Source organism: Bidens hawaiensis, unplaced genomic scaffold (assembly GCF_021521415.1).
Source record: "Bidens hawaiensis isolate Kalapana, Puna unplaced genomic scaffold, B.hawaiensis_p1.1 tig00002414_1, whole genome shotgun sequence".
Taxonomy (NCBI): Eukaryota; Viridiplantae; Streptophyta; class Magnoliopsida; order Asterales; family Asteraceae; genus Bidens; species Bidens hawaiensis.
Genome location: NW_027491131.1, coordinates 1,269,921 through 1,278,779, shown reverse-complemented (window position 1 = coordinate 1,278,779; position 8,859 = coordinate 1,269,921). Strand labels below are relative to the sequence as shown.

The following is an 8,859-nucleotide window of genomic DNA, read 5'->3' as shown; positions in this document are numbered from 1 at the left end:
TAGGAAATATAAATTATATACAGTGATGATTGATATGAGACAGTCCTCCTTAGCTTGTGACTCATCAATGAGTTACTAATTCTAAAAAGAACTATACTTTCAAAAACTATAACATATAACCCCTATTTAAGATTGTGACCCAATAAAACTGAAGGCCTAAAGTCGTTGCCTCATTTAGCTTACCTACGAGACGGCCCTGGACAAAGTTACATCTTTTAATGATTAAGCCATACAACAAAAACCAAGATTTACTCCCGTAATGTTCCTTAATCACAGGAACTTTACTCTAAAAATAAAACAACAAAACATGCCATGTCGGATATCATAGATTTTTTCAACACTAATAATAATAATAATAATAGGTAGATACAATTGCAACTTTTTCCATTTGGAAATCAACACTAATAACGCCAGATCATAAGGAACATTAATAAAGGCAGGGTGGCCATTTTGCGCACCACTACCCAATTACATGATTGAACCACTTTTAGAGCAATAATAATAATCATATTCAAGGATGTGATGCAAAGTAAGCCAATAGTCCAACCAATGGTGCGTTTATATACGTTGTGGGCTCCGTTTCTTGAAAGAAAGGTCTAGAGTCCGGGAACGCGTCAGTGGTGTTGGGCCCACCGACTACGGCTCCAACTAGTACGTTTGGGTTTGGGTTTGGGTTTGGGTCTGGGCTGAAGAAGTAACGGGACCCGGCTTGACAGCCTATGTGGGCGGGATGGACTCTGACCGAGGGTAATGAGCTGCCTCGGTGGTGGATCCTTTGCGGGTAACGAGGGCCGTATCCTACCATGTAGGACATTCGCATCGGGTTATCTCCAAGGATATAGTTCACCTGTGAACCGAAGTAAAAATAATGGTCAAAAGAAAAACAGAATAACCGAAACATAAGCAAGTCGTCCTTTTAAATTAAAAAAACTATTAATAATTTATTTAAAACGTAAAATATAACTAGATTTATTGTTTAAAATTAGTTTGAATTCATCCGATTCAAAGACAAACGATTAATCGAACAAGCTTTTATAGCCAAAACCAAAACAGTTAAGAAATTCTAAAAACAAAGATACAAGGGGTGCAAACGAGCTACTCGAGATCAGCTCTTTAAAAAGTTCGATCGAGGCAAGCTTATTTGAGCCTAAAAGTAAGCTCATTTAATAAACGAACCAAGCTTAAACAAGTCGGCTCACGATCCTAAACAAGCCTGACATTTATATAATTTTTTTAAATATATATTTAATCATTATTAGTGTGTGTGTTTGTGTGTATAATGTTATGAAAAAATAAATAAAATAACTAAATATGATTTTATACATAAAATTAATAGAAAAAAATATATAAAAATAATTATAATTATAAAAAAACAATTGATAAATAGGAAATGAGCTAAGCATGAGCTTGAAAATCTACTCACAGGCCGAGCTCGAGATTTGAAAATAGAGCTCGGCTCGTTTGCACCCCTACAAAATACCTATAAATTCAGTTTTTTCTCGAAACCGAACCAAAAGTACAAGGTTTAATGCAGGATGTACAAGTGAGGTGTTTGATTTGATGGCAACCAAAGATTCATCATGAGAGGGGCCCAAATTAGGCCCATGGGCCATGACTTAAGAGAATGTTTTGTACTGATTTCAAATGGGCCCTGATTTAACTGTTTTGATCCATTTGGCAATAGCCCAGACCATGTGGATGGGCCCAACATTCATCAATAATTCCATCACAAGATTCCACTTATTTTCATATTATTTATAAATTTTTATTTTAATTTTATGAAAACAATATAAGGTTTAAACTAACCTGACGTCTAGCCAAGTTTTTGAGAAGAGCAGGGGAAGCTATTTTATCGCCACATGGCACCGCGCGATTGGCGTGGCTAAGGTAGTTAGAATAAGCCAACAGTAGGAAAGATAGTGAAGTCACATGTTGCATATTACTTCCTCCAGCCTTAAATATTAACCCACCTAATCAATTAATCATCACAAAATCAGTATTTTAAATAAATAATACTCTCAAAACAAGTTCTTGTCTATACAGAAATCCATCAAACCTGGTGAGTATTGAACTTGAAGATGCGCGGTCCCGGGCAATATCGAGCATATGAACGCATCGCCGTTGTTCTGAAACGACTTTAGATTTGGTGATTTTCCCATCAATACTTCCTGCACAAGTGTTTATATATTAGACCGGTTATGTTATCAGTAGCGATAAACTAAACTCTAAAGGTTATTCAAGCATAATATTATTCTCTGTATATTAATTATTCTATATTAATTATTCGCAAAGGGTGTAAAATGTTTATAGAATAATACATTTTCCCAAAATGACCCCGCAGAAGAGAGATTCCCATAAACTTTAAAAAAGTGATTTTTATTGAACACACTTATATAACAGATGAGATTTTGAAAGCATTCGTAAATGAATCACCCTCTTCCGAGTTGTTTAATTCAGAAAACAGCCCATCCCAAACCAATCACGACTATGAGTTCTGCTTGTTGGACGATGAGATTGTTCGGCCAATGGCACAATGACAAGTGGCTCTCAAATCTCATCTTCATGATGAGATTGGTCTCAAATCTCGTCTTGACGATGAGATTAATCTCAAACTCATCTCAATGATGAGATTCGAGGCCACATGTCAAATTCACATTGGAAGCAACTAATGAGGGGGGGAGGGGTGTCCCGGTTACCCCGTTTTTTCATTTTGTAGTGTAAATTTTCACAATTTCGTTCGAAATTTTTTATAGGTCACCCCTAATGGGTCATTTTGGGACTTCGGTCACCCCTAACGGGTCATTTTGGGAATTTTCCCATTTTATTATCAAATAGTAAGGTCACAATCAATCAGCATAAGCTTTTATTATAAAGGAATACTAATTAGGGCTGTTCAAAAAGCTCGAGGCTCGAAGCTCGGGCTCGTGGCTTGCTCGAAAAAAGCTCGATTGAAGCTAGCTATAAAAAGTTGATTTGAAACATCCTGGGCTGATTTGGATCATTTTTGTAACCGAGCCAAAATCGACTCTAGCTCGGCTCGAGTCATGGCTCGGCTCGTGGGCTCGATCTTAAGCTCACTTAACTTCAAAATCAAGTTAGAGCCTAACTAAGTTACCCCGTTTAGTTTCGAGCCCGAGCTTGAAAATACCCTGACTTGACTCGGGCTTGACTCGTGAGTAGCCCTAATACTAATGACATCTATCCATAAAGTATGGGAACTGGAAGGAGGTGTGAAATACTGAAATGTGACAAATGTCACTACTACCCTTTTGGGCCTTAACTGACTTTATGCACATGCAATGTACCAGAAAACTACTGGCTCTAGATGGGTCCCACAACAACATTATCCAGAGAAACCTAAACATGAAGGAGGTACATAGCTTATTGCATGAGTCCATTCTATTTAAGAGCAAAGACCTAATAGATATAGTCCCTGCATTTGTTGCATAGAGAGGACACTGTTTCTTGATTAAGGACATGGTCTTATTGTAAAAACATTTAGACCAATTGGCCCACATGGGGTGGGACCCATATGTGGTTTCAACAAACATGATTTTCATCGTTGAAACTAAGGAGCCATGTGACTTGCTGACACAAAGGTAGTAGGGTATAGAGTGTGTTTATGTATTAGAATAGACACAAAGATGAGGAATAACGAGACATATACATAAAACAGGGTGTTTGATAAGATATATCATAAATTAGATAAATAATAATAATAATAAACACAATAGCAAATTAGCAATCACACTTATTATATTGATCAACTTGAGAACCACAAGAATATTGGCTTTTGGTATATTCATAATTTTTATGATAAAATCTATGTCAGGTAAGATTTTATTAGTGCAACTATGAAATTAAATAAAAATACTAAGTAATCATTTTATGTTCACGTATCAACAAAAAATGTTTAGAAAAAAAAAATAGATACCATGTCAGAAATTTCATTTATAATAGTAGTAATAATATTAATAAGAAAACGTTTCGAGTTTCGAGTCTGTAAATGTAACGCATTTATGTGATACACAAAATAGTTACTTGTGTTTTAAAACCAAGGAGGTAATAGGAGTTGTACAAATAAACATCATAAATAAAACACAATGTACTTTTTTGCATACCTTTGAAATAAGAACATTGATGCCAGCATGTTTGTTATCCCATCCAAATTCATTAATGGTGTCTCCTGCCCTCAAAATAACCTCATTTCGTACTATGTACTCTCTATATTGCCTTCTTCTTGATGCTTTGTGTAACCAAGCGGCTGCCCATAACAATTCATCCTGATAGAATATCAACCCATCAACAAAATATTAAACATTAAAAAGAAAAATCAAACATTTAAAATATAATGTGATCTATCTAGTCAATATCGGTGGTATCTCAGTTAACAGTCTTCATGTAAAATATCAATCAGAATATCGATACCGATAATATTAGCGATATTGACGATATATCACCGTTATATCACCGATATAAGTGTTTTAAGCCTTAATTTTCAACTTTTAGTGTTTAATGTTAGTGTATTGAGTCTTAATCAGTTCCTACTTGCTACAAATGTTAGTGTTTTGCAAGTTCGAAAAGGATAATTTGTTAATATTAGAAGAGTATACTGAATTGTTAGTGTTACAGTGTTATATATATAATTTCTGCATGATATTAAAATTACCGATATCTTACCGCGATAACGATATCTCAAATATCAGTTCTCGACCGATATCCGATATTTTTTCTCATTAACCGCTTAGAATGTGATTATAAAAATATTACCTGATAACCATTGTTGTCACAGTAAAAAGGGCAAACAGCAGAGTTCAAGTAGTCACTATATGCACCTCTGTAAGTGTCAGCAAACCGGAAGACCTGATGAAGGGCAAAGTAATTAAAGGGTGGGTAAAAATTGCTTTGGAAAGCGTTAAAGATAACAGAAATATGTCCATCATTGGATAAATCACTTCGAGGGCCCATTTGCTATGAATGATGGTCAAAATGAAAATAGTAATTACTTTTGAAACAAATTTTAATAGTAAATGAGAGTTGACCACATTGACCAAGAAGCCTTCAGATATAAAACTTTAAATAAAACTTTATAGTTTATAATAAAAAGATAACCAAAGGTAAAAAGACAACATTAGTCTAAAGAAAGTAAAAACACATGGAAAAACTTAATATATAATAAGAATAAGGAGTAGTTTTATATTTTAAAGAGTTAGTTAACATACTTTAATAAATGCCATCCCATGTGAATAAAGCATGTCCCACATTTGACATAAATATTTATTTATCTTTTTTTAAAGTAGTTTTCACTATTCGACCACAAGCTTTCTATTGTCCTCATTATACTCATCTCAACGAATTGAATAGGGTAAATCCTAAATAGAAGCTTTCATATTAAATATTTTACATACTATTTACAATAAATTATGTTGCTTCTCAACCCAAAAAAGATCCTTGGTACTTTTTTCATATCTAACTAAATCAAGTTTATAATATATTGAAAGTAGTATATTTATGGATAAATCATGTTTTATATAAAGTGTAAATGAGACAACCCGTTTATGAGTTACTCGAAATCAGATCGATAAAAAACTTTAAAGAATACGAGCCTTTTCGAGACTGAGCTCAACCAAGCCAGATGCTTGTTTAGGTATCAAGCAAAAGCTCAAGCCTTGTACGGGAAGCTCAATTAGGCTCGTAAGGCCTTAAACAGTCTTGTGTGTTTATAATTTTATCCTTCTGTGAACTTCTATATTATTTTTACGCTTTACCTCTTAGACTTGTTTAAGGTTTTGTCCAAATGTTTAAATATAACTAAAAACATATATAAATCAATTAAGTAAAACAAGCGACCCAGGGCTAAGCTTGAAAAAATGACCCACGATATGAGCTCAAGTTTTAGAAAAAAAAAAAGCTCAAAACGAGCCGAGCTCAAGGCTCAAATAAAGCTTTCTGTGAAGCACCTTTCAGGTTTTCTAAAATTTTTCAATAAAATTAAAAACTTAATATAATTAATTATTAAGTAATTATACACAACCTGATCTCAAGCTTGAAAAAACGGACTCATAAACCGAACAAGATTTAGAAAAAGAGCTCAGTTTTGCCTCGGCCCGACTCATTTACATCTCCAAACTTGTTTACACTCAAAATAATCAAGCCATATCAACAACTTTACACTAACAAGCTGCCAAAAAAACAAAACAACTCACCTTAACAGCTCGGTTAAGAAGTATCCTCGAGTACACCGGGTCACGAGACCGGAACACAATGGAAGCAGCAGCCAATGCTGCAGCAGTCTCCCCTGCAACGTCGGATCCCGGATGATTTCGTCAATCTTATACACCGTTCGCAGCGTGTCCATATCCTCGGGCCGTTCCCAGCAGTTATGGTCAGAAATGGCATAGCCTACTTGCACGTAAACGACTCCGTCTGTTGCAGTGGCTTTTAACAAGTAATCTGTCCCCCATTTAACTGCTTTAACCGCGTTTGAGAGCTCGGGTCCCATTACTCGACCGAAATCTATCACGCTCCAGGCCAGCATTGTGGTTGTGAACGCCATTGGGAAACCGAACTTGATGTTGTCGCCTGCGTCGTAGTATCCGCCTCGTAAATCGACCTGTCGGTTTAACGAATCGTAATTATTGAACGAAAACAAAATCGAAAAAGGGAAAATGCGTTTGACTCGTGAATTATGAAAGCTCATGGCTCGTAGCTCGCTCGATAAAATCTTGAATAAAGCTGATTAATAAAAAACTTGATTTGAAGCGACCTGAGCCGGGCCGGCTCATTTTTGTTACTGAGCCAAGCTCGGCTCAGCTCATGGTTCCCGCTTAGGCTTTTTTAACTTCCAGGTTGAGCAAGCCAAGTTGCCTCATTTAATTTCGAGCTCAAACTCGAATCCACGCTGGCTCGATTCATTTACAGCTTGACGATTTCGACCTAAACGAACCCACGAAAAACATAAAGTATTGGACGAAAACAAAATCGAACGCGAAATTGTACTACTGGACCACGAAATGAAACGAAAAATGAATGAAAACCGTGATTTGTGAGCTCACGATTTTGATTCGTGTAAACGTGTAAAACCCACACTGGCTCGTAGCTCGCACAACAAAAGCTCAAATAATGCTAATTAAAAAAAACTTGATTTTAAATGACCTGACCGAGCCGGCGCATTTTTGTTACTTAAGCCAAGCTCGGCTCGGCTCATGGCTCGCTCTTAGGCTTGTTTAACTTCGAGCTTCAGCCAAGCCGAGCCACCTCATTTAATTTCAAGCTCGAATCCACGCTGGATCAACTCGGCTCGACTCGTTTACAGCCCTAACATTATAACCTAAACGAACCTTATTATTCAATAAACGTCGAAAACGGATTATTATAAACTTCATAAAACATAAACGATTAAACGAAAACAAAACCGAACGCGAAAGTATACAAATGGACTACGAAACCAAAAAATGAACGAAAATCGCGATTCGTGAGCTCGCGATTTCGACCGAAGTGAAGCTTATTATTCAATTAACGTGTAAAACTTCAAAAACAGAGTATAAGCTTCACAAATCTACCTGTAAATTCAACAAATCATAACCTATTGAACGAAAACTGTACTATTGAACTATAAAATCAAACAGAAATCAAATGCGTAACTGTAAATCGTGATTCATGAACTCGAGATTTTGACCTAAAATGAGGCTTATCGATTAGAAAACGTGCAAAACGTCATAATCAGACCTACATTTATCAATCATAATCGTTTAAATACATGTAAATGAGCTACAAAATTAAACAGAAATGAAATCATTTAGCAAAACTAAATGTAAATGTAATTAAACAGAAATTAAATGTAAATCATGATTCATGAGCTCACGATTTTAACCTAAACGAAGCTTATTATTAATCAATAAACGTTTCAAAAATCGTTCTGTAAATGCTGACGTCATAAATAAGTAAATAAATAATAATAAAACGCGCAAATGTACTACTGATAATAGAAATTAAACAGAAACTAAATGTAAATCGTTATTAATAAGCTCACGAATTTAACCTAATCGAAGCTTATTATTAAACGGTTATGTGAAATGTAGGTTAAGTTTTTAACGTTTAAAATTCGAAATAAAACGATAAAATATGAGAAATATGAGAACACATACTCCAGCGGAAGCACCGTCGTGCAACGCCGAGTGACTCCGCCACGTCACACGTTGATCCGGCGGCAGTCTACCGGAGCGTTGGCCTTCGAAGAACAGAATGCACTTCCTAAGCGCATCGGAGTAGTCATGCGCGTTAACTGAAGCGGTTAGTAGCAGAAGAATAGCGAAAACCGCCATTACAGCAGGTGAAGTTGCAGGTTTTGGCGCCATTTTTTATTAACCGGAGAGACGATGGATTTAGTGAAATTAGTGAGTGTGTGGAGAAGTGAAGCGGCGTCGTTTGGGTTATATAGTGGGATAAAAGGTGGTCATTGGATGCTTTGAGTATGGGCCAATGGGAGTGGAACACGTGATAGGGTGGGACCCGATAAATAGGTGACGGGTCGGGTTGGATTTTGGGTTGAGTGGGTATTGATTTGACGGTGGTGTGAATTAGGGGTTAATAATCAGAGGCGATCAAATAAATCGGTTAACTGAACCGACCTGTAAATTAAACCGAAGTCGAACAGGTTTAAAATCAATTATGTAGAAACTGATTTGGAACCAAATGAAACCATAGTTTCGGAACCGGTTTGTAATTTTCTTCACCGAAACCAGTTAACCGAACACGAAACCTGGCAAAAACGGTCGAAACGCAAATCGAAACAGATATTAACTTGGTCAAGAAACGGTTTCAACCCAAATCGAAACCGATCATAAACCGGTTTGACTT

The 8,859-nt window shown here is 36.1% G+C and overlaps 1 pseudogene across 1 annotated transcript; it reads right to left on the bottom strand.

Moving 5' to 3' along the window:
• Positions 1–503: 503 nt before the first annotated feature.
• Positions 504–8,357, bottom strand: LOC143619068 (endoglucanase 8-like; annotated as a pseudogene). Its single transcript, XR_013151135.1, has 7 exons — positions 8,148–8,357; positions 6,207–6,613; positions 4,771–4,863; positions 4,122–4,283; positions 2,057–2,168; positions 1,807–1,970; positions 504–847 (listed from the first exon to the last, which is right to left on the bottom strand). The product of XR_013151135.1 is annotated as an endoglucanase 8-like (transcript).
• Positions 8,358–8,859: the final 502 nt, after the last annotated feature.